Source organism: Chenopodium album, chromosome 1 (genome assembly GCF_948465745.1).
Source record: "Chenopodium album chromosome 1, dcCheAlbu1.1, whole genome shotgun sequence".
In the NCBI taxonomy this organism is placed as follows: domain Eukaryota; kingdom Viridiplantae; phylum Streptophyta; class Magnoliopsida; order Caryophyllales; family Amaranthaceae; genus Chenopodium; species Chenopodium album.
The window spans coordinates 20,201,574-20,228,364 of NC_137834.1; positions in this window are offsets into that span (position 1 = coordinate 20,201,574).

Here is a 26,791-nt window from a genome sequence, read left to right on the forward strand (position 1 = left end):
ATATGACAATAATGTTAATCAAAATTACGCACATGAAATACATAGAACTTTTCGAGTCTTATCCACTCATTCTAAATCATTGCGAAAATAAATTTTAGGAATTAAAATAGAAATCCTCCCCAGTGGAGTCGCTAAAAAACTATAGGGAATATTTCAAGCATTACCTCAAACTTGAACCCCACTGTGATCATAAACTAAAGTACGGTGGCGTGGAAATGGAAGGAAGCTAGAGCAAAAGAGTCATTAACAAGTTTTAGGAACTTGTAAGTCGTTCACAGGGTGAAGGTTACACCCTTTAACGATCCAGGAGATCGTTAACTCCAATAGGTCTGGAACCATGACTGGTGTTTAGGGATAAGGTACAAATCCAACCTAAAAGAGATTGAACCTGCCCTAAAAAGAGGCCTCTACTTTATTCTGATCGTATTCATGTGCGCTTTCTGACTAACATGCAATCAATAGGATTAACCTTAAACTTGTTTGGCTATGTTGTATGAACATTAATGCACAAATAAATCTATTATTGGCGATCACTTAAATTATAATCATATTAACCCTAAGCAAGATTATCAATTATCTTATTAAGCGCGATTACAAGCAATAATTCCCTTTCAACATGCATAAAAGGTGTGATGAAGCAATAACAATAAATATTAATCAAGCAACATGATAATCACAAAAATAATCATCATCATAATCCAAATAATCATAAGCATCAAAATAATAATCATGTTAAAGCATAATAATAGAAAAATCCTAGTCATTATACTAACAAGATTAATAACAAACCCTAGCATGTCACTAGACAATAAAAATCAAAACTTTAGCCCTAATATGATACTAACATGAATATTAGAATAAAATAGGAAGCATCACAGGAATCACAATTGTCATATTTGGTATTAGAAATAATAGTTGTTACCCTAAATATGATACTAGGAAGATCAAAACGCCCTAACATGACATTAGAAATCAAAATAACAATCTAGGCATGATTTCTATATCATATAATATCAATAAATCAATTAAAGCACTCACTTGGATGCCTCGTACCCCTTTATAATAATTAAATACACGCGTTAGTAGCTTCAAGGAAAATAATAAAACAAACAATAAAATAAAATAATTGAAATAGAGATTAGGGGCCAAACCCTCAGAAATTAAACCTTTCACGTCTAGGGCGAAGGCAACTTCGAACTTGGCTAGGTGTGTCTAGATTTTGTGAATGCGGAATTTTGTGTGCAAAGGCTAGTTTAGAAAAGAGAGAGAGAGACATTAATCAAGAGATTCATGATGAGAGTTGGCGATGGAGAGAAGCGATGGAGAGAATTGATGAGAAGAATTTATGATGGAAAACGGAGATTTTAGGAAGCTATTTATAGAGAAAATCAGCCGAATGTGATAAAAATCAAATAAGAGTTTCGAAAAGAATAAAACACTTCCGCAGGGCCAAACACGCGCCTGTCGCCAAACGCTGGACTGTAGCGCCAAACACCATGTCTGTCGCCAAACGCTGGTCCTGTTGCCAGACGCTAGAAATAAATTTCCACGCGTATTCTTATTTTGATAAAATTTAACCGTACGAGAGGGCAAAATCGTATTTTCCTTAAAAACACTTATTTTATTCTGATTAAAACTCTTAAAAGTCAACTAAAGTCAATTTATCAATGCTAATTAAATTAGGAATGAAAAGAACCTTCTAGAAGAATCTAGAAGACTATAATCAATTCTAATTGCATTAGGAATGATAAATCAATATTAGGCCCTCCTCTAGATCATTGAAGCGCATATAAATATCAAACCGGGCCCAGTTTAGCAATTTGCCCATAACTTCCTCATTATTCCTCGGAATTGGGCTTATAATATATCGTAGGAAAACTCTTTTCAAACCTGACCTAACTACACTATTATTGGACCCTTGCCATGGACCAAACCAAACTGGATTGGTTGTTTTCTTAAAATAGGTTTTTAAAAACAAAGAGACAAAAAAAATAAAAACTAATCGCAACACTAGATTTTCCACACTTTCACTTCATTCGATTATGATTCGAAATGAAAGGTACTCATCAATGGGTTTGGTTTTGGGGAGACACAAATGGGTGTCTACAAGAACCAATTCATTTTAATCCATTTCCTCACCCAAGTGTGCACACCCCCCAAGCTAGTCTCCTTATATTACAAGGCTATTCTTGAGGAAAAACCCGGTCATACAAAGTCTAAGGCCTTATCAATAAACCAAATCCGCATAGTGGGATTACTAACATGCTTATAAAGCATTAATAATAATAATAATAATAATAATAATAATAATAATAATAATAATAATAATAATAATAATAATAATAATAATAATAATAATAATAATAATAATAATAATAATAATAATAATAATAATAATAATAATAATAATTGAATGGTTCAAAAACTCCTTTTAATATCCAATAGCTAGTTCCAATATAATTCAAAATCCCATTTAATTAATTACATATTCTTTCAAAATCAAACCTCGTAAATAAATACTTGAGAATAAAATCTCACATTAATAACTTTTCAAAATCAACAACTCTTCCTTGAAAAACCTTTATTTAATTCAACAAACCTTTAACAATAACTTCCTTTTTTTAAACACGATAAGTAATCCAAACCATTCAAAACATGATTTAAAAATCTATCATTTAAAATACTTTAATTAAAATAAATACCTTCAAACATAATTTATTTCAAAATCATAATTCAAATCAATTTAATTCAATAACCAATCAAATCATGTAAAACATGTTATTCAAACCAATCACTTTCAAAGGTATCTAGCCACCTAAACGTACCTTGATCCTTGCTTAGCAAAAACACACCAAAAGAACTTCAAGAATCTTGATCGAACACACCTTACAAATAAATATAACCTTAATCAATATAAGGTTAACAAATAATCAGAATAAAAACCTACCAACTATATGTACATGAACCTTTTAAATTAATTTCTCATAAACATAATTAAAAATCTGAATTTATATAATTAAAACTACTTATAATAATTATTCATGAATCCCCCATAATAATAATAATAATAATAATAATAATAATAATAATAATAATAATAATAATAATAATAATTGAATAAGAGAATAGAAGAAGAAAAGACAAGAAACCAAGGAAAAGAGAAGAATTGGATTTGCGTAGGAAAGAATAGGCAGAACTTGCAGAGGCTAGAACGCCTTTGATATAACTCTGAATTGGGTGATTCTTGAGCCTAACCTCAAGGATTTTTCAAGAAAAACAATCTTTTGTGAAACGTTAGTACCCCAAAAACAGAATACAAGTGCCCAAAAATTGGCTTCAAAGATAAACGGGATGATTTGTGTAAAAAGAGTAGAAGAAAAGTAGAGAATTGGTGTGAAGATTGTGAGAGGTATGGAGAGGTATTTATAGCCTAGCTCATGCATGAATTATGGCAAAAGAATTTGGTAAGAATTATGGTAAGTAGGGTTTAAGGGATTACTTGGAGAAGTGAGTAAAAGAATTTAGAAAAGTTTTGATATTAAGGTGATTGTGTATACTTGAATATGGAAGGTATGTATGTCATGAAAAATAATAAGGAAATTGGAATGACTTGGGGAATAATTAAGAAGAATGAATGGCAAGAAAATATGGTGATTAGATATTAAGAAAGATAGAGAATTAGAATAAAGGAAAATAAGATATTTTGGGAAATAATAAAAAATATAATTTGACCAATTAAATTCCCCGAAAATAATTCATTAGGGCCGAAAATATTGATCTTACCATAGCTCAAATTTTCAGACTCCAATAAATATATTTAGGAAGATTTTGCTCGGTTTTTAAAGAATAAAATAATTGTATAAATAATATAAAATAAACAAATAAATAAATAATTAATTAATTAAATACCAATTATTTACCAATAATAAATAATCAAGAAAATTAATATTTTCCATAAATGGAAAATCCGAAAATCCTAGCTAATTATTGGAAAATTACAGCCATAAAATAATTAATAAAATATTATTTTGCTTTAACTAAAATATTCGAAATATGCAAATAATCCGATTTTTAAAATAGGATAAATGGATAATAAATCTTATCCAAAATAATGATTAGTTTTCAAAATACTTTTGGCGCCAAAATTCAAATATCATTTTTGCTTCAAATAATAAATTTACTAAAACACCCTTTTTATAAAATAATTCTTAATTAATTAATTAGAAAATACGTATGAAAATACGAAGTATTACAATTTAGAACTTAAACAATCCCCCACTGGTTCGAAGATATGAAAAATAAAGGAAGAAAAAATGAATTCTTGGCAAAACAAAACAATTGCATAAGTGTCAATGTCTCGCAACTTGAATTAACACATAGTAGACATCAAGTTGTGATCCCTCACCTACAAAGTGACCTTCGTCTTGAACTTAATAGGGAGTTAGGGACCCGTCACTTTGAGCCACCCAATTGAACATGTATAATATTCTGAAAATCCGCGAATAAAGCCATACGTCCAACCTGGATGCTCATACGTGCTCTAGAGTATAAGCCCACGAAATACTCATAGGAAGCGGCCACACTTCCACACCTAAGTAAGAGAATCCTATAAAGTGTGAGCTACAACACACCTCAAAAAATATGTATATGGGTTCATTAAGAACCATATGCTCAACCTCATTCTCATTTGTAGCTAAGCACAAAAAACATCTCGAGATGGACAAATAAAAAAAAAAAATTGTGCTTCCGAATTATTACATAATGTTCCCCTTTGAACTCATGGTGAGTAGGAGTTCACTACTTCACAATTCATGCAACATGCTTTAGCCCTATTTCTTCGATGTTTCCAAAACTAGTTTTCTACATAGGCCTTTAATTAACGGATCCGCAATGTTCTTTTGGGACTTAACATAGTCCAGTGATATCACCCCTTCAGACAACAAATTTCTGACGGCTTTATGCCTCAGACGAATGTGTCTCTTCTTCCCATTATAGGCATGGTTGTGTACTACAACAATTGCAGCTTGCAAATCACAATGAAGTGCAACTGAAGGAGCTAGTTCGCCCCCCCCCCCCACATTGGAATATCAGCAAGCATGTTCCTCAATTATTCTGCCTCATGACCTGCCAATTCAAGAGCAATAAACTTAGATTCCATAGTAGACATAGTAGTACAAGATTGTTTACAAGATTTTTGGGATACGACTCCACCCCCAAGGGTGAAGACATACCATCTAGTAGAGTTAACTTCATCATTATCGAATACTCAATTGGCTTCACAAAAACCCTCTAAAACTCCAAGAAATTTAGAGTAGTGCAACCCCTAGTCCATAGTACCCTTAAGGTCCTAAGAAACCTCCTTAGAGAAATCTAATGATCAATGCTTGGGTTATGAGTGTACCTGCTCAACCTATTCAAAGAATAAGCAATGTCAGGTCTAGTTTAGTTCATAACAAACATAACACTACATATAATTCTAGCATACTCAGATTAATTAATTGGATCACCATTTTTTTCTAAAGGTGGAAACTTGGGTCATATGGAGTCTTAACTGGATTACATTAAATGTGTTAAACTTTTTAAGAAGTTTTTCAACATAGTGTGACTGATTAAAACAGATTTCATTTGGAGTCTTTTTTATTTTTACATCCAAAATCACATCTGCCTAACCCATGTGTTTTGTTTAAAAATTTAAACTCAAAAACTGTTTTGTCTCATTAACTCAATCTAAGTCAGTCCTAAAAATTCACATACCATCAACATAAAGACAAATAATCACACAACCAAGACGATCATGCTTAGAATAAACACAAGAGTCACTTTCATTAACATGAAAACCATTATCAGTCATACTTTTATCGAATTTGTCATGCCATTGTTTTGGAGCTTTCTTAAGTCCATACAATGACTTTACCAACTTACAAACCTTGTTTTCTTGGCCCGGGACATTTAACCCTTCAAGTTGGACCATTTAAATCTCCTCATCCAAATCACCATTCAAAAAAGCAGTTTTGACATCCATTTTGTGAACAACTAGTGTAGGGAATTTTTCAAGCATCCCACACTTGAGCCCCACTGTGATCATACACTTAAGCATGGTGGCCTCCATAGGGAAGGAAGATAGAGTAAAAGAGTCGCCAACACGATATAGGAACTTGTAAACCGTTCACAGGGTGAAGGTTACACCCTTCACGATCCATGACATCGCTAACTCCATAGTGGTCAGGAACCATGACTTGATATTCGGGGATGAAGGTACAAATCCAACCTAAAATAGATAGAACTTGCCCTAAAAATAGGCCTCTACTTTATTCTTTTCATATTCATGTGCGCTTTCCGACTAACATGTAATTAATATATTAACCCTAAACCTTTTTAATCTATATTGGTTGAATATTAATGCACAAGTAAATCTATTATTGACGATCACTTGAATTATAATCATACTAACCTAAACAAGATAATTAATTATCTTATTAAGCGTGATTTCAAGTAAAAATTCCCTTTAACCATACATAAAAGGCGTGATCAAGAAATAACAATAATATATAATATTTGTAACACCCTCAAATCTCTCTCTACGGTAATACTAGTATAATACGTATAATTATTACCGCCGCGTGATTACGCAAGGCTACTCAAACTTAGTAAATAAATCAATACTTTGCAGCGGAAATTCAAAACACTTCTTTATTAATAATAACTATAAATAGAAACCAATGTCATGAGTACTCCAATTAAATACAAGACCACAAATTCCTAATTTAGTTGAAACCAAATCCCGGGACTCCAATGCATCAATTATTCACTTAACCTGAAAATAAGCAACACTACTTACCATTACGGTAAACAGGGCAAACCAAAACAAATAAGAAGAACGGGTTAGCAAAATATGCTAAGTACGATAAGTGCAAGATAATTAAACTCAATTTATTTGCACACATGCTTTTGAAATCAATTCCAATAAATAATCCAATAATTCTAACTCATGATTCAAAACCGATTCTCAATATTCCAATATCCATAACCAATAAAACCAATACCAATTATTTAAAACCAATTCCTCATATTAAAAACATTTCCTCATAATAAACCAATTAAACCAATTCCTCTCCCAAGTGTGCACACCCCCCAAGCTAGTCTCCTTATGTTACAAGGCTATTATTGAGGAAAGACTCAGTCATACAAAGTCCAAGGCCTTATAAATAAACCAAATCCGCATAGTGGGATTACTAACATGCTTATAAAGCATAAATAATAAATTAATTCAATGATTTAATAAATCCTCTTTTATATCCAATAATTCCAAATAAATCAAACTCTTTTATTAAATTCAACATGCTTCTAATATCAAATCCTTTTAAAACATGAATAATAATTTTAATCATTCAAAACATATTATAAAATTAATACCTCAATTTAATTATTAAAACCAATCATTTAAACATACTTTTATTTCATAAATCATATTTCAATTTAATTCAAACATCAAAAAATCATTCATGAATATTCAACCAATCACTTTCAAGGTATCTAGCCACCTAACGTACCTTGATCCTCACTTAGCCAAAAATACCTCAAAAGAACCCTCAAGTAGCTTGATCAAAAACACCTTACAAATAAATATAACCTTAGTCAATATAAGGTTAATAAATAATCACAAATAATTAAATTAAAACCTCCCAACTATATGTAATGAACCTTAATTATTTTCTCAAGAACCTAAGAAAAATTTGATTTTTAAAAGCATTTATTATAATTTTATAAACATCCCATAATTTAAATAATTAATTAAATAAGAAGAAAGGAGAAAAGAAAGTAAAAACCAAAGAAGAAGAGAAGAGCAAGGAGTGGCGGCAGCAGGTGGTGGTCGATGGTGGCGGCAGGTGGCGCCGGGAGTGGTGGCTGATGTGGTGATCGGTGGTGGTGCAAGGGAGAAGAAAGAAAATAAGAAAAGTAAGAAAAGAAGAGAAAATGATTAGAGAATTTGAGAGAAAATTATGAGAATTGTGTGAGTGTTGATCATGAAATAAAGGGGTATTTATAGGCTAGCATGTGTATGAATTATGGAAGGAAAATGTAAGAGGAATTATGGTAAGTAGGGTTTAAGGAATTACTTGGAGAGGTGAATAAAAGAATTAAGGAAAGTTTCAATATTAAGGTGATTTTGTTTAATTGAATATGGAAGGTATATGTATGTCATGAAAATTAATATGGTAAGAGGGATTACTTGGAGAATAATCAAGGAGATTGAATGGCGAGAAAATATGAGGATTAGATATAAAAAAGATGGAGAATTAGAATTTCGGAAAATTAGAGATTCTAAGGAGATAATTAAAAATACAAATTACCAAAACAATTTTCCTAGAATCCACCTGGGTTGGCCGAAATTTTTGACCTTTTATAAGCTCATATTCTTGGCCCTCCTCTTTAGTATTTAGGAAATTATTTTGATACTTTTAAGGAATTAAAAAATAATTGTGTAATAATATTTATTGTATAAAATAATTAATTAATAAAATACCAATTATTCAACAAGTAATTTAACTAATAAAATCATAATTTCACACTATGAAATTCTAAATTATTAGTCAATTATATGGGATTTTAGGACCTTATTAAAATAATATTAAAATATAGCTTTTGCCTTAGTTTAAATATCCAAAATATATAAATAATCTAGTTTTTAAAATTAATGGATATTAAATCTTATCCAAGATAATAATTTGTTTTCAAAATACTTTTGGCGCCAAAATTCAAATATCATTTTGGCTCCAGGATTTAAATAGTAAGTTAAATTACTAAAATACCCTTTTTAGAAAATAATAATTAATTAGGAAAATACGTATGAAAAAACAGGGCATCACAATATCAAGCAACATGATAACTATCATCATCATCACAATAATAATATTTTCAATAAATCATAACAATATTAGCAAGATCCTAAGCATGATACTAACGAGATTAATAACAAATCCTAGCATGTCACTAAATATTAAAGATTAAATCTTTATTCCTAACATGATACTTATAACATGATATAAAGAAAGAATAGGAAACATCTTATAAACATACATGATTTTAGAAATATTAGTTAGTACCCTAAACATTATACTAGGAATCATTAAGATATCCTAACATGATACAAGGCATTAAAATAATTGAAGCATGATTTCGAAAATAATAACAATCAAATTACTTTATTGGATGCCTCGTATCTCTTTTAATAACAAAATACACACGTTAGTAACTTCAAGTAAAATATTAAATCAAACAATTAAATCAAATAATTAAAATAGAGATTTTGGACCAAACCCTCAGAAATTATCAACTTTTCACGTTTAGGGAAAAGACAACTTCGAGCTTGGCTAGGTGTGTCTAGAACTAATGTATGCCGAATTTTGTATTAGGGAAGGTTTAGAAAAAGAATAGAGAGAATAAGCTTCTATCTTTAGAGAGAGAAAGAATAGAGATTGTTGATGATTGTCAATGAAAAAAATGGGGAGATACGACCCCTATTTATAGAAAAAAAGTCCGAAAACCGATCAAAAAGAAATCGAGTCCCATTCGGAATAAAGACCTCCTATCGCGAACGATAAGAGTTAGCGCCAGACAATAGGCACAAGTGCCAGGCGACAACTTTTAGCGACAGGTGACAGCTATTAGCGCAAGGCGACAAACTTATCGTCTTGCGCTGAATCAGAAATAAAATGTGCTTTGCACGCGGAATCCTCTTCTTAATATTATTCAGCAGCAAATTTCGTGTTTATCAAATTAAAATCGGGTTTATCATAAAATACTTATTTTATTCTAAATAAAACTCTTTAAAATAATAATTATTAATCTTAATTCCATTAGAATTTAAAAGAACCTTCTAGATTATTCTAGAATATTCAAATCAATCCTAATAAATTTAGGAATAATAATTAATAGACCCTCCTCTAGATCATTGGGCCGCATATAAAATTCATTTCAAGTCCAATTTAGTATTTTAACCATAACTTCCTCATTATTCATCGGAATTGGGCTTATAATATATCGTTGGAAAGCTCTTTCCTAGCCTAATCCAACTACACTATTATTGGACCCTTATCTTGGACCAAAATAAATTGTAGTGGATTTTTTCATAAATAGAGTATATAGAAATATTTTCAAAAACATAAAGAGAGATATTTTAATTAAAATAACTGCATCACTAGACTTTTCACACTTTCACTTTGTTCGATAATCAAATGATGTGAAAGATAATCATCACTGGGTTTGGTTTTGGGGAGACACATTTGGATGTCTATAGAAGCCCCCACTTTGACTGAGTTTAGAGAAACGTGAGTTTCAAAAACAAAAGTCAAAGTAGCGATAGAGACAGAGTATGATTCAAAGCATTTTGCGACCCTAAATCATTCTTGCAATGTCGATACCTGTAAACTAGTGCTAGTTAAACAGATAAAAGAGTTAAGAAACGCGTATCTTGCACCGTCGAGCACACGTCTCTAGGGTAACCGATTTTTGTTGCAGTTTGTTGGTGAAAACCTTCATAGTGCCTCGTGAACACCATCGTCAAAGAGCGTTGCTTGTAACCATCTTCAACTGCTTGTGACAATCCTCCACAGTACCTCGGGGATACCGTTGAAGGTGACCGTGCCTCGTCATCTTCAGGTTTGTGGCAGCACCTCGCCACGGCTGTGCCTCGCCGTTATAGTGATAATCGTTGAAGACCGCTACTTGTAGCTATCTTCAATTTCATAGTGATAATCTTCCGAGGAAAATTATCGAAGACCATCGCTTGTTTATCCTCAGTGCCTTGCTTTAATATTTGCTATGAAGATGCTTTGCTGCAATTGCTGCTGTGCCAGTTCCTTGGAGTACTTTGTGAATGAGCCGGTACTTCGGCGCTTTTTCTTCTTTGTAAACCATTACTTCGGTGCTTGCGATGAGCTAATACTTAGGCGCTTTAAGCAAAGTGAGAAAATCATTTGTCAGGTCGATCACTTATTGCGATTGTAATCAAGCTTACTATTAATAATGTCAAATTTTTTATAGGGGCTAACTGCCATACCAAGGAACCCGAAATTGTTGTATAAGGTCTGCATAATAATTTATAGGGGACTTGCATCCTGTCGCCGCACCAACGCGCACTGCTATGTGCTATCGCCAGGATTTTACTCTGTCGCCAGACGACAACCATAAGCCTTAGGCGAAAACCTTGTCTGACGCTAGAGTCGAGTTTTTCGAATAAAACCCCTTTCTTATCCATTTCGCCGTTGCTGCAGTTCGTTGCTCGGTTTCGCTCCGGAAGTTCATCTTGTTCGTTCTTCTCTGTTTCTTAACCTAATTTGCTCAAATTTGTTGCAAATTAAAGATTATTTCATCTAGTTCCCCGATCTATGTAATTTTTTTCCAAACTCACTTTGGTTTTGCTGAATTTCTCATGTTTTGATCATGAATTTTTTTGAAAATTCAAAACTTACTTTGCTTAATTTGCTTTTTTTTTTTAATTTTATGTTATGAAATTGCTTGATTATGCTTATATATTGCCTTGGTAGTATTTTGAGACTTGTTTGACTCAATTTGGTGAAGAAATGAGCAAATTCCATTGTTGAGCCCTTTGAGTTTGTGAGAATAATGTGGCTTTTTCTTCGTACTTTTGCTAGTTATTCTTGTCCAATTTGTCACAATATTTGTCATAGTATTGCAAGAAATTGTTTGATTGCTGAAAAATGAGATTTCTGTTTCAGTACTACGTACTCTGTTTTTGACAAACATAGTATCATGCGGCTAGGGGAACCATAGATACTATAGAACCCTTAATTTACTGTTACTTTGCATGATATAGCATGGCTATACGACGCAATTCTGGCACTCGCTCTAGGGAGTCTCATCGGGAGGAAGATCCCGTTGACGCCGATGTGGGGGCTTCCTCTACTTTAGGGGAGTTCCTTGAGTGGGACGAGTGCACTCTGTATTTTGTTCCCGAGTTCCACATCTCGGAGCGCGTTCGGTGCGGGATTCATAGCGGGAGAGTTCGCGGCCATGGTTCAGGCAATGAAACTATTGGCTTCCTGTATGATACCTACTTCCCCGACGATGATGGTTAACGTAGATTGTGGGAGTCTTGTGGCTTGAATCCTTTTTTCCAAGCCACTCAGGCACTGTATTATTATGCGCTGAGCCGTTACGTGGTTTGAGCTTTTGTTGAGTTCTTCTAGGACACCACCAACACCTTTCATTTCCCGTGGGGTAAGACGACCATTACCTCTGCTGATTTCACTCTCATCTCGGGGATGGAGTTTTGTTCGGTCGCGCTTCCGTTTGATAGCGAGATCACAGTCTATTCTCCGATGGTACTGGAGCTGTTGGGCCCTATCGCTGTTTAGGCTCGTAGCGAGGCCGAGCCGACACATATTTGCTCTTGGTGTATCCACCGGTCCACACTCGCGACGACTTTCCATGATAGTGCGACCACCTAAGAGCAGCAGGTGCGCATCTTTGCTCTTATCTTGTTGTCAGGGACCTTTTCTCCTGACAAAGGTAGTCGAGTCTTACTCTACTACCTACCTGCTCTTCGCAACCTTCAGATGGTTTGATCGTATGACTAGGCCAGCTTGGCCTAAGCGAGTTTCCTAGTTGGATTGCGACTTTCTAGTCGTCACGGCTCTTTCAAGGGAATATCGCGCTCTCAAGCTTTTGGAGACTTGTAGAGGTATACTTTATTTCCTTTAGTAAAGTTAGCTTTAGATTTGCATTAGCATTTATTGATACATCTTTATCCTCGTAGATCTAGTTTTACGAGTATTTCCTGTCTCTTGCACCGGTGAGACCTTCGCCTCGCGGACTCCCTGTTGTTGCCTGTTGAGGAGGCCGCCTCTACGACCAGGCTACTATTGCTCACGTTTGAGAGTTACTCCTCTCGATATATTCTTTGGATACTAGTCTTTTATTACTTTTTTAGTAGGATTTTATCTCATGAATATGCGTTTTGTAGGAGCGTGCTGTGGAGTTTTGGTCGTGGGCCAGTTTGGACAGGTACTTTCAGGGGATGTACGACGCTGTAGTGTATCTAGGTGAGAGAGTACTTTTTCAGCACTCCTTTGAGGCTTTTATTGTTTTTGCTCGCCCTCCTTGGCACATGTTTGATTAGACTAGATTAGGGACCTTGGCGAGTAGGTCGCCGACGGGTACACATTGGCGGACTCATTGATAAGTGACTTTTATGTCACTTTTAGGGTGTTTATTGAGTCGTATTCCGACTTACTTTCAATAATTTCACCCTTTTTATCCTTTATTTCTATTATTTTATTATTCTTGTCTTTTATTCTTTATTTTGAGTATTTTTGTAATTTTCTATAGTTTTTAGTTTATTTTCGTGTTTTATTTTATTTTTCTTTCTTTTAATGTTTGTAGTTTAAGTCGTTAGTTTATATTTTTAATAATTTCTCTTTTTATCTCGTTTTCTTATTTATTTTAGTTTCGTATTTTATTTTATTTTATTTTATTTCATTTAATTTTATTATTTCTTTAGTTTTAGCATCTTATTTTTTTTTTTTTATCTTATTTTATTTTACTTTATTTTACTTTATTTTATTTATTTTATTTTATTTTCCATTTCACCCTCGTGTTTTTGGTTGTAGGTGTTCCGGGTTTCAAAGTCATGTTCGAGTTCAAAGTCCGAGATCCGAGGCACATGATTTGAGCCAACCCCTGCTGCCAGCTTAACCATCACCACACCATCCCTTAACCTCCACCACACAACTCCCCTGCTCCCAGCTCCTCAACACCACCAGCCCTCACAGCAAAGCTGCCCACTCACACCATCTCCATCACCAACAGCAACAGCAGCGACAACAACCATCATCAACACCAACAGCAACAGCAGCCTGCTGCCCTAATCATCACCCACGCAAACCACCTGCAACCACCACCTCTGCCACCATTTTAACCCCCGTCACACACTCACCAAACCACCACCAATTGCACCTTTAACACCACCTCTCAGCCCTCTCAAAACCGCAACCACCTGAACCACGCCCTTCCCCTGTTTTCACTCGCAACAACAACAATCATCAACCAATTCACCACTTCACCAATTCGCACCAATTAAACCACCCCTGCACCACCGTCACCTCCCAACCAACACCACCAAACCGCCAGCAATTATCACTTCTAACCAGCCCCCACAACAACCAATTAAACCAACAATAACCACCCAAATCACCACCAAGTTACTTACCTCATAGCCGCGCAACTCATACCATCTCAAGCCCCAATTTGCGGCCGCGCAGCCCTGTCAGAAAGCGCACACAATTGAGTCCAAAATCAGAGTCGAGGCAGAAGCTTTGCGCGACCTCTGTGCGATGTCTGTGCGGGCGCGCAATTGTGGGTTAATCACGAGCTTTTCACGTGATTTTTATGAAAATCGGAGGGCCACGATTTGATGCTACATGATAGAGGATGCTTGCGATGGTGGTGATGATGGTTGCGTGATGATTGATGATGGGGTGTGGTGTGGCGTGAAGCAGGGGATTGCATCCCAATATTGAAGCAGCCAAAATTTCGAACAGGAGGAAATCGGGTTGCTGAGGGAATTGGGGATTTTGGGGTTTTTTATTTTCTTTTAATTTCATTTTATTTTTATTCCCTTTTTCTTTTTCCCTTTTTCTTTCTTTTGTTTTATTTTATTTTCTTTATTTTGTTTTCTTTTATTTATTTTATTTTATTTAGCCTTGTATATAAATACCCTTTTGGGGTTATTTTCTCTCAACTTTCACTTAACAATTAATTTACCCTAGATTAGATTAGATTAGTTTAGCTCTTTTATTTTCTCTCTCTTAGGGTTAGATTAGAAGTTTCTCTCTCTAGTTTAGGAGTAGTTTAGAGAGAGAAAGATTGGATTTTTCATGGAGTTTTTGGGATTTTGAAGAAGCAAATTTGTGGATTTTTCCTCTCATAAATTCAATGAGTTTTCCTAACTTTCTCTCACCTTTATTGCTTTCATTTATTATTGTTTTTTCTTATTTATTTGTTGATTTGAGTAGTTTAATTAGTTTAGTTATTTGATTCTTGCTTTTATTATTATTTTACCTTGTTTTCCATATTTTTGTTCATTATGTTAGCTTAAGTTTTGGTCTAGGGAAATGGATGAAGGTCATGTTAATAAATTGAATGATCAATTGTAATTAGTATGGAATTGTTTCTTGATTATTGTGTATGGATTATGCTTTTATGTATTAGAATCTTTCTAGCTAATTGATTCTATGCTTTTAATTGTTCTTTCAATCGATTGTGCGAGAGTGAGTTGGTTGAGAGCCCTAAATTCTTCCATACCTTTGCCAGGCTAGTTGCACGAGAGTGAATTAGTTTAGTAGGATAATTAACATGCTTAATTGTGCGAGAGTGAGTTAAATGTGTTGATTGTTCCTAATCAAGGTCATTTTCATCTAATTGTATGATGTTGTTGAATGAATTGATGTAATTGGATTCCACTTTCCCTAGTTTTAGTTGTTTGTTCTTAGTTGTGTTTATTTTAACCTCTCTTTACCTTACAAGCTTTCCTAGTAGTCTAATTAGCATAAATTGATACACTTAGTCCTTTTGGGTTCGACCCTTTACTTACCCCTATACTCGTATTAGGGTAGTTTAGGTATTATAAATTTCTAATTTGGTTAGGGTTAGTAGTACCAACGACCTATTTAATCCCGATCACTCATGCCCGTGAAGAGTAGTGTTATTGGGAAGGGTTGCTACTGCTTTTGGCTCCACCACCTATTTTTCCAGAGGAGGTGGAGGTATTCCTCACTTCCTGTGTTTGTCTTTTGGATAGCCCCTAAGTAGATCCTAATCACTTGGATTTGTTTCGCCAGGGTGCGCCTGTAGAGTTTGTTCCTCCACCCATATCTATCACCTACCAGGGGATGTATGGTCCGGTTGAGGAGATGATTCCTCTGGCTCCTCCGGATAATTGCTTCATCGAGCGCTCGATGCCTCGGCATCAGACCTGGGTGATTTATCTAATTGTCGTTTACTTATACATATACCTTTGATTGTTATTAACTTTGGCTCTTGACAGTTTTCTCGCGAGGTGGTAGCGAGGATGGCAAGCGGATTGGACGCCTTTCGCTATCAGCTAGTGTGATTGAGAGTCCAAGCCTCCTGTCGTCATGATGACACTGTTGCGGAGGTATTTCTCTTATCCTTAGCACATGTTTTATTTGTCTATTTTTGCATCTGACTTGGTTTACTTTTGCATGGGCGGCCTATTCCTCCGCCATATACTCGGACGAGATCCGAGCCTAGGAGAGAGAGATCAGGGTCTGGCTAGAGACATCATCGTACTTCTTTCGGAGGCTAGGGTGGCCGGTCGGAGACGGCTCCTACCGAGAGATCGGAGGGTTCAGGCTCTTCGTCTGAGGGTGCACCTGTTAGGACGACATGCCAAGGAGGCGTGACATCGGCTCCTATAGGGGGTGGTGAGACGTACGAGGTTAGCTTGTTGTCGCAACAACCGCAACATCCTCAACATCCTCAACTATTGGCGATTCAACATCTGGGTAAGCTTGGATGGGCTGGCCTTACTTTGTCGATCTTGACTCTCGATGATCTTGGAGCTGGTGAGGGGAATACCCCACGGACCACACTGTTTTTTGACACATTAGGAGTTCCTCCCCATCTGCGTCCTCTAGCACCGTAGTTGTGCTTGTATTTTTTTTTGACTTTGTAGGACTTTGCTATTTTGTATTATATGACTTCTATGTTTAGACACACTGAATATACAAAATTTTATCTATTTAAGATTATTTTATCCTCTACATCTTTAATTTTTCAGTTTATCTACATGTGAGTGTGTGGAAAATTGTGACTAATTTTACGCAAAAATTTTCGTCATTTTTATTATCAATGGAGGGTATCCGACTTTCTCCCATAAAAAGAAAAAATGAAAAATAAAATAAACTTTGACTAAAATATATCAAAAATTAATTAAGCATATATTAATCAAAAATAGTGTTTAAGGTAATGTTTGATTTAGAATGGATAAGGCTTTGAAACAAGAGGTCAAAACCGTAAAGTCGTTGTACGAAATCGAGTCATATTCGGAAAAACGCGATTTACATAGCGCGTAAAGCTTGCGTCGCACCGAATTTCTATCGCCATACGCTGGTTCCTGTCGCCAGGCGACAGCCTTTGTCACCAGGCATTGTACCTGTCGCCTGACGCTAAGCTTGTTTTCTCCGAATCCTTCCGAGATTCAAACTGTACCAGTTTTGTGCATAAATAGCCCCATAATATGTTGATTTTGCATATTTCAAACATATTAAAAATAGTTATAGCTTTAATTTCTCATCAAGCAATCATGTCTAAGAGTTTTAGTGATTTTACTTGTGAGTGGTTGTAGACACCTAAAAATGTCTCCCCAAAACCAAACCCGATGATGAACAACCTTTCACCGCCACTATTGGTCGGGTTCAGTATTTAATCCCGAAAGTGCTTAAAAAATCATATTTGATTAAATTTGTATTTTTGAACAGTCCATAGATTAGTCTTGATGTTTGGTAAAAGCACAGTTTTAATTTCAGCCCAAATTTATTATTTAATTTTAGCCCAAACCTTTTTTTATTTATTGTTTTATTATTTTTTTTTTGCCCAAACCTTTTATTTATTTTATTTAATTATTTTCTTATGTTAGCCCAAATAATAATAAATCAGAAAAAGGCCCGATATTATCAATTGGCACTTAAAATGCTGAACGAAATTAGGGTTAAAAATGTATTTAGATAGAAAAGCGGGCTGCGAACTCCCGCGCCACGGCAGGTACCCACCGTGTCACGGGAATCATTCCCGTCTGACGGTAGGATTTCCCATGACACGGGAAATCTGCCGTGACAGGGGAATTTCCGCGTAAACCCTTGACGCGCTTTCTTCCCCGTTTACTATAAATTCTCTAGTTTATTTTTCTCTCTTCTATGCTTTAGCCTAAACACTAGCCTACCCTTCTTATTTCAAAATTCCTTCTTCAAGTGCTCCAAGGAGTCCATACTTTACTCGTGATTCTGTCCTTAAGACAAGGCGTGAAAGGTAGACCTGTTTGAGGGTTTGGCCCCAAATCAACTCTACTTTATTTAATTTAATTTAATTGTTGTTTTATTATTATTTCCTTGAATTTACTAAACCGTTTATTATTTTGTAGTTGCAAACAAACAGAATCAAAGTAAGAATTATGTTCCTTTTATTTCTATTATTTTTCTAACGATTTTATATTGTTGGAATTATCGTTGAATTGCTTCCAATGCTGATGTTTTTCTATTGTTATTATGATCACCACATTGCATGTTTAAAGGGAATATGTAATTGAAAATCACGCCTAATAAGATAATTTGGACAACCGGTTTAGGTTCCTTTTTAATCTTGTTATTAAATCAAGTGATCACTATATTTTAGAATAATGTGTTGCATTAATATTCAACCAATTTAGACTAATAATAGTTTGGAGCGAATTGAATCTTTGTTTGCATGCCTTTGAGATCGCAAAAATCACTTTTCAGTATAAGAATCGAGTAGAGGCCAACACGGGCGAATGTGACTCCATGACTCACTTTGTACCATCATCCCCGATCCTACTTTCGTGGTTCTGAACCATATGGAGTTAGTAATCTCATGGATTATGAATGGGGTGTAACCTTCACGGGTCAATCATTGTTGCCTTCGTTGTCCCTTATTCGTGGTTGCCTTTTATGATCCGTGAACGGTTTACAAGTTCCTTAAAAACTTGTTGGCGGCTCCCTACTTTTCTTTGTCCCTAATCGTAATGTCAATTCCCACTTCCTATGAGTGCCAAGCATATTCACACATGCTTTAACGTAGGCGCACTTCGAGCGACGCCTACAATTTGGCGACTCCACTGGGGAGGATTCTTGATTATTTATCGATTTGAGTGATCAGTTTTTAATTAAGATGAGTGGATGAGACTTGAAAGATTCTTGAAAAAATATTCATGTGATTAATTTGGCATTTTTGCATATGCATAGACGTTTTAACGTCGCATTTAGGTCTGTCTCGTAGGAGAAATTGAATAACTTGATTGCGTATGAAGGAAAATTGGGCACCAGTTAGATTTTCTGACTGCCGTGTCACAGTACTGTGCGTCGTCTGACGGTGTGCAGTACCGTGGCATGGGAATTTTTGTCGTGTCACGGCAGCCCTAAAATCAGTCTGGTGGCTTATTTTCTCTTCTCACAGTCAACTTCCTTCGATTTTTCTGAAAAAAACGTATGTGTTCTACATGCGTCTTAGCCCCGGGGGATTTAAGCTCTATCAACCCAAAAACGCTCATGGCAATAAGGGTTCTTCCAAGTTATTAAATCCACCCAAACCATGGAGTCGAGTTCGATTACATCACAAACTCGCGGAGCCGCCCGTTGGCATACACCCTCAAGGGAGGTTGCCTTGCTAACGCGTCCAAACTCTAAACCATGGTACCCTTTTGACACATAAAGCTTGACCAATAGTTGAACATAAATCTTGACTCTAGGTTGCGAACTTTTTTTACATCATCGTGACTAAATGCTATATGGTTGTTTGGTGCTAACCTTCATGTGTTCACTCTTTTTGTTTGACCCATGACCGAGGGTTTTTATTATCACATAGTAATTAGTACGGACCTAAAATCGACTAAAATCTAGAAAAATCACGAAACTGACCTGGAACTGTGCACCGTGTCACGACATGTTCTACCGCGCCACGGTGAACAGTACCGTGACACGGGGCTTTCTACAGTTTGATGGTAGACTGCACCGTGTCACGACATTCAGCACCATGACACGGTGCCCAGGAAAAGTGTCCCGTCAGTCTTTTTTCGGTTTTTGTGCGTACATATGTGGTTTATGTGTCTAGTTTGGTGTCATGTCTAGCTGTACGGTCAAAACACGCGTCTATAACCTCACTTAATCACTCACATATCGTTTTCACACACTTTTTTTCTTTAGTCGTGCACCACTTTTTTTTTTTGACCGTATTTTAGGGTAGTCTTTTTTTTTGTTTTGTGTCGTTTTTTTTTTCGGAGTAAGTCGGATAGTATACTCCCGTATTTTTTTTAAAAATAAACAAAAATAAACAAATAGAATTTCAAAATTATAGATTTTTTTTTAAAATTCAATTTCTTTTTTATCCGGATGGGTTAAGGTTAAGTTTGGTCATTAAAGGTGTGTTTGTTTCGGTGTCACAACACTTGGTCAAGAAGCAGGGGTAGATTGTTACGGTTCGAGTTAATACCTCAACAACCTCTTATACCAAAGAGGCGTACAAGGAAACCACCACAATCATCTCCACAAGATCCATCTCCAGTATACTTTCAACCAATGGCTACTAAGGAAGATATCGAGAACTTCAACAGGACAATTGAAATGTTGTCTAACATGATGCAAACACTCACCACTAGAGTCAGCACGGTAGAGCAAGACAATCAAAACAATGTCACTACCACTACAATGGACAAGATTAAGGAACAAATGAGTAAGATTTCCGAAGAATTCACTTATGTGGAACAGCTTGTCACCTCTTCGTCCATAAGGGACAAACTTCCTGAAAAGTTTTCTATTGCTGACATTCCCAAGTTCAAGCCTACTGATAATCCGCTTTTCCATTTGAAGGCTTTTTCTGCAACCATGGCTCTTAAGGGAGTAGATGTAACACTCTTCCCTATAGTGTTCCCTCTTTCCTTGGAGCATGCCTATCAACAGTGGTTCTACTCTTTGGAATCCAAACATGTCGCGACCTGGGAGGATGTTGCTGAAAGCTTTATGAATCGTTACAAATGTAACATTCAGGCCAAGACTTCTGAACGTGAACTCTCCATTCTCAAACAGAAAGAGAATGAAGGCTTTACTACTTACTTAAGCAGGTGGAGGGAAACAGCCGCGCTCTTGGTGGATCCCCCCAAGGAAAAAGAAATGGTTCGTTTGTTCATTTCCAATCTGACTCATAAGTACAAGAAACACTTGAAGTTTCTACCTCTGAGTACCTTTGAAGCTGTATACGATATTGGGATCAATATCGAAGATGAACTGATGAAGACTGCTGGTAGCAACAATCATAACAACACTTGGAAAAATAAGAAGAACGACACTCCTTCTTCTTCGTCTTCCAAGCCCAACAATGCTACCAACAATATCAATACCAATGACATGCTGGCCCTTAATGCTCCTCCTCAAAGATTCCAAAGGCAAAGGAGGGTTAACACGCCTTTGGGAATGACGTATGATGCTGCTTTTGACCGTTTGCATGGTCAAAGACTGATTATGCCAATTAGACCATTTCCAGAACCTCGACCAGAGAATAGGACTGCTAGCTATGACCCCAATGCTTATTGCAAGTTTTATTAAGGCAAGGGTCATAATACTGAGAAGTGTTGGAGGTTGAAGGATGCAATCCAAGACCTAATTGATGCTAATCAACTTCCTGTCCCTCTAGGGGGCAAGAAGTGTAACATTCAAACAGGTCCTCTTTCTTATGCTTTGGCTATCATGGGAGATGAAGTATCCTTTGATCCGTCAATACTCATTCAACCTGTGAATGAACCTCTGCCAGAAGTTGTATTTGTCTTGAGTTATGAAGAAGTGAATGGAATTTGGGATAGTGACGATGCAGACGTCTATCTCAAGGATATAGCCTGTTCATCTCTTGGCACAAGTGAAGATTTTTGGGGAGACTTTGAGGTCAAGGTTCTCACCAGAAGTGGACGGTTGCAACAACCTAGTCCACCTCCACCTTCACCACAATCACATCCGATAGTTGATCCTATCGACCCTGTGAACAGCGATGTGGTCAAACAATTGCAAAAGACCAAGGTGGAGATGAATGTATGGAAGCTTTTGGCCACCTCCCACGAGCATCGAAAGGCTGTGATGAATGCTCTGGTGAAAATAGGAGTTGATGATGACATGACTCCTCAAGGACTGGTCAACTTTCTCACTACTTAATTGCCAAATACTAGTAATCTAATTTCGTTTTCTGACAAGGATCTGCCCCCGAAAGGGGACCAACATAATAAGGCCTTACACCTTACTGTGGTGTGTAGGCAGATGAATGTTGCTATGAGCCTGGTTTATAATGGCTCTGCAATCAATGTGTGCCCACTCCGTACTGCAAAGAAGTTGGGCATAAAGAATGAAGAACTAACTCCCTCCACTCAAGGGATTCGCGCTTATGATAATACTCGCCGTCAAGCCGTGGGTACTATCATACGGAACATAACTACTGGGGCCATTGAACATCGCACCAAGTTTCAGGTGGTAGACATTAAGGCCTCCTTCAATCTGTTGTTAGGACGCCCTTGGCTTCATGAGCTAAAGGCGATTCCATCATCGCTACACTAGAAAGTGAAAGCCATAGTTGGAGGGGTTCCAATTACCATTGATGTCTCTCCTATGCGCATTCAAGTTATCGACACTCCTATCATACATGTCGAACATGACGAAGAAGACAAAGATCTTTGGGGGTTTTCACTCGATGATGTTCTCATGATTGAAGAGAAGGAAAAGTGCCATCTTGACTTTGATCCCTATTCAAACACCAATATTAATGCCATTCTGAAGAAGCAAGGGCATTTCCCTGGAATGACCCTCGGACTCAAAAAGAAAATGGCTGAATTTAGGGGCCATCCCGGTGCACTCAAGAAGGATACTTTTGGCTTAGGATTCAAGCCGACAAAAGAAGATGTGAGACAAGCCCTCTTGAAGATGAAGGCTCGCAATAATGCTTGAATCACGAAGACGGAAATGGCCATGGATCCATATCCATTCACCCTCAATGGTCAGTACATCAAAGAGGGGGAAGACTTCCCATGTTATGAATTCCCTGAGCCATTCGTCCACGATGGGAAGCGTGAACCAGGATTTGAGATGTTCCTCGATTGTGACTTTGTTGATGAAAAAGAAGAGCCCTTCGCAACGGAGAAACCAGCTAGCCCAAACTCTGATGATCTAGGCATCAACCTACTTTTTGGTATGGATAAGAATGAGTCTAAGCCCATCTGCAAAGATAACTCCGAGCTCATTCAAGCTGTCATAGCGAACAAAGATTTTGACCCCTCCAAGTTAATCGTCCGAGCTGATTATATTTCAAAGGGGTGGCGCAAGACATTAAGGATTACTACACCAAGCGGAGAGAAGTTGGAAATAACCGCTGGCAAAGGTCCTATGTTTGATGAGTCTGAGTCATTTGGGTCCGAGTCGGAGTCCGAGTCTAAGTCTGTAGACGAGTCCATAGAGTCTGAGGCCGACCCTCTTTCTGCTATAGAGTCCAATCCCGAGTCTCTTGTTGAGTCCTCTCTTTCTAGACCAAATAATTCCGGTGAGGTCGCAGCTGACCTTGCCCCTCTTGATGTATTAGCCAATGAATTCAATAAAATGAGTACCTTTGCTTACGATGCGTGTCATTCCCCTAGCCCTGATCAATATTGCTTTGCTAATGATAAAAATGACAAATAAATAATAAAAGCAATGGATGAACACGAAAATAAAACAGCAGTTATTGAAGATACAGAAATAGTTAATATTTCCAATGATACGACTGTTAAAGAAGTAAAAATTGGATTAACACTAAGTCAAGATGAACGCAAAGAGCTAATTAACTTGCTTAGTGAATTTGTTGATGTATTTGCTTGGTCATACCAAGATATGCCAGGAATTGACAGGGATATAGCTCAGCATACGATACCATTCATTCCAGGTATGAAGCCTGTCAAACAAAAGCTGCGCCGTATGAAACCGGATGTGGCTCTCAAAATCAAAGAAGAAATCAGAAATTAGTTGGCCGCAGGTTTCATCAAAGTATCTAAGTATCCAGAATGGATAGCAAATGTGGTTCCAGTTCCAAAGAAGGATGGAAGGGTCAGAATGTGTGTTGATTATAGGGACCTCAATAAAGCAAGCCCGAAAGAAGGGTTCCCTCTACCTCACATTGACATTCTGGTCGATAACACAACAAACAATGCACTCCTATCATTCATGGACGGTTACGCCGAATATAATCAAGTATTGATGGCTGAAGAAGATATGGAGAAAACTACATTCATCACACAATGGGGTACATATTGCTATACGGTAATGCCATTCGGGTTGAAAAACGCGGGTGCCACCTACCAAAGAGAAGCTACAACATTGTTACATGATATGATACACAAAGAAGTGGAGGTCTATGTCGATGATATGATCGTTAAGTCTAAAGATTGCCCAGGCCATATCATTGCACTTCGCAAGTTCTATGAAAGACTCCGCAAGTACAACATGAGATTAAATCCAGCAAAGTGTGCATTCAGAGTCATGTCAGGCAAATTACTTGGATATGTGATCAGTTCTCGAGGGATTGAAATAGATCCCACAAAATTCAAAGCAATCATGGCCATGCCACCGCCCAAGAATGAGAAGGAGATTCGAGGTTTCATTGAAAGGTTGCAATATATAAGTAGGTTCATATCAAAACTCACGGCGATATGTGAACCTATATTCAAGAAGCTTAAGAAAAATTTCCCAGTCACATGGGATGACGATTGCCAAAAAGCTTTCGACAAAATCAAATAATACCTGGCAAACCCACCCGTGCTAGCGCCAACAATACCTGACTTTCTTCTTCGACTCTACCTTACGGTCATAAGAGAAAAGACGGGGGAAATGCTAGCACAGGAGATTGAAAGCAAGGAGAATGCAATCTACTACTTGAGTAAGAAGCTTCAAGGATATGAGACACGATACACACCACTTGAAAAATTGTGTCTCGCACTTGTGTGGGCCGCACAGAAACTAAGACATTACATGCTCACTCATACAGTGCATGTCGTGTCCAAGATGTATCCTCTCCAATACTTGTTCGAAAAAGCAACACTCAATGGAAGATTATCAAGGTGGATAGTCAATCTGGCTCAGTTTGACTTGAAATTTGTACCACAAAAAGCCATCAAAGGTTCTGCGGTTTCTGACTTTTAGCAGACTTTCCGCTAGAAGAAGTTGAGAAAGAAGAAGATGAGTACGATTTCCCTGACGAAGATTTACTTATGACCGAAGATGATAGCTGGACGCTCTATTTCGATGGAACTTCAAACCAAAAAGGATGTGGTGTAGGAGTCTTGCTTGTATCACCCAATGAAGAGCACATCCCAATTTCCATGAAGCTCGACTTTGATGTCACCAACAATGTCGCAGAATATGAAGCATGTATTTTAGGGTTAGAAACAGCTGTCGCCTTAGGAATTAAGAAGCTCATAATCTATGGTGATTCTTCACTAATCATTAACCAAATCTCCAAGAGATGGAAAGTGAGAAGTGAAAGTCTCGCTACGTATCAAGCTCATTTAGAAACTCTCACGGAGCAACTAGATGAAGTGGAATATACGTATTTGCCGAGAGAAGAAAACCAATTCGCCGACGCACTAGCTAAATTAGCATCAATGGTGTGAATTCCAACGGATACAATCAGAATGTCGTTGACCATAGAAAGAAGATATGAACCGGCTTATGTTCACGCACTCGACGACGAACAAGAACCACAAGAAGAAGATGAAGAGCCATGGTATACAGATATCCTTTACTATGTGACAAGAGGAGAATACCCTCCTAATACTAATAAAAGGGCACGCCATGCTTTGAGGCTCCTGGCCTCACAGTATGTGCTCATCAGGGAAGAACTCCACAAGAGAACTGCAATGGGGAGAAATCTCTTATGCATAGCCAAGAAAGAAGCATACAGAACCACGGAAAACCTTCATGCCGGTATATGTGGAACGCACATGAATGCAAAGATGTTAGTCCAAAAGATTCAACGACAAGGTTATTATTGGACTACTATGGAGAGAGATTGTCACGAATACGTCAAGAAATGTATGAAATGTCAAGTCTACGCAAATTTACAGCATGTTCCACCTTCGCTTCTCTACACATATACTTCTCCATGGCCTTTCTCAACTTGGGGCATCGACATCATTGGAAAAATAACACCACCATGACAAGGGGGGCACAAATTCATCCTCGTAGCGATCGACTATTTCACCAAATGGGTCGAAGCTGCCTCATATGCTAAGCTAACGGCGAAACACGTAGCTCAATTCATTGAGAAAAATATCATATGCCGCTGTGGGGTACCTCATGAGATGATCAGCGATAATGGAACGCATTTCCAAGCCGAATGCGCGGAATTATTACAGAAATATCATGTTAAGCATCACAGATCATCACCTTACAGGCCACAAACAAATGGTGCGGTCGAATCGGCCAAAAAAAATGTGAAAACTATCATCGAAAAGATGACAGAAAATTACAAGGATTGGCCAAGCAAGCTACATTTCGCCCTTTGGGGTTATCGAACCTCTGTTCGTACATCAACGGGGGCTACCCCTTTCTCTTTGGTCTATGGAGTTGAAGCTGTACAACCAATAGAGCTTGAAATCCCTTCTTTTCGAATCGCGTTGGAAAGTCAGCTAGATGAAGTCGACTAGATTAGAGCAAGATATGATGAACTAGTCTTACTCGATGAAAAACGCTTGGCAGCTTTGCATCATGTCCAAACCTACCAACAGTGTATGGCGCGACATTTTAATAAAAAAAGTCAAGACTAGGAACATCAAAGAGGGTGACCTGGTACTTAAGGCACTTCACAAAAATGTGTTGGATCCAAGAGGAAAATTAAGACCCAATTGGTCAGGCCCGTATATTGTTAAAACCATCTTGTCTGGCGAAGCGGCACAATTGGTAGACATGGACGGTAACGGTTTCCATAATTTAACCAACCTGGATAAACTCAAGAAATTCTA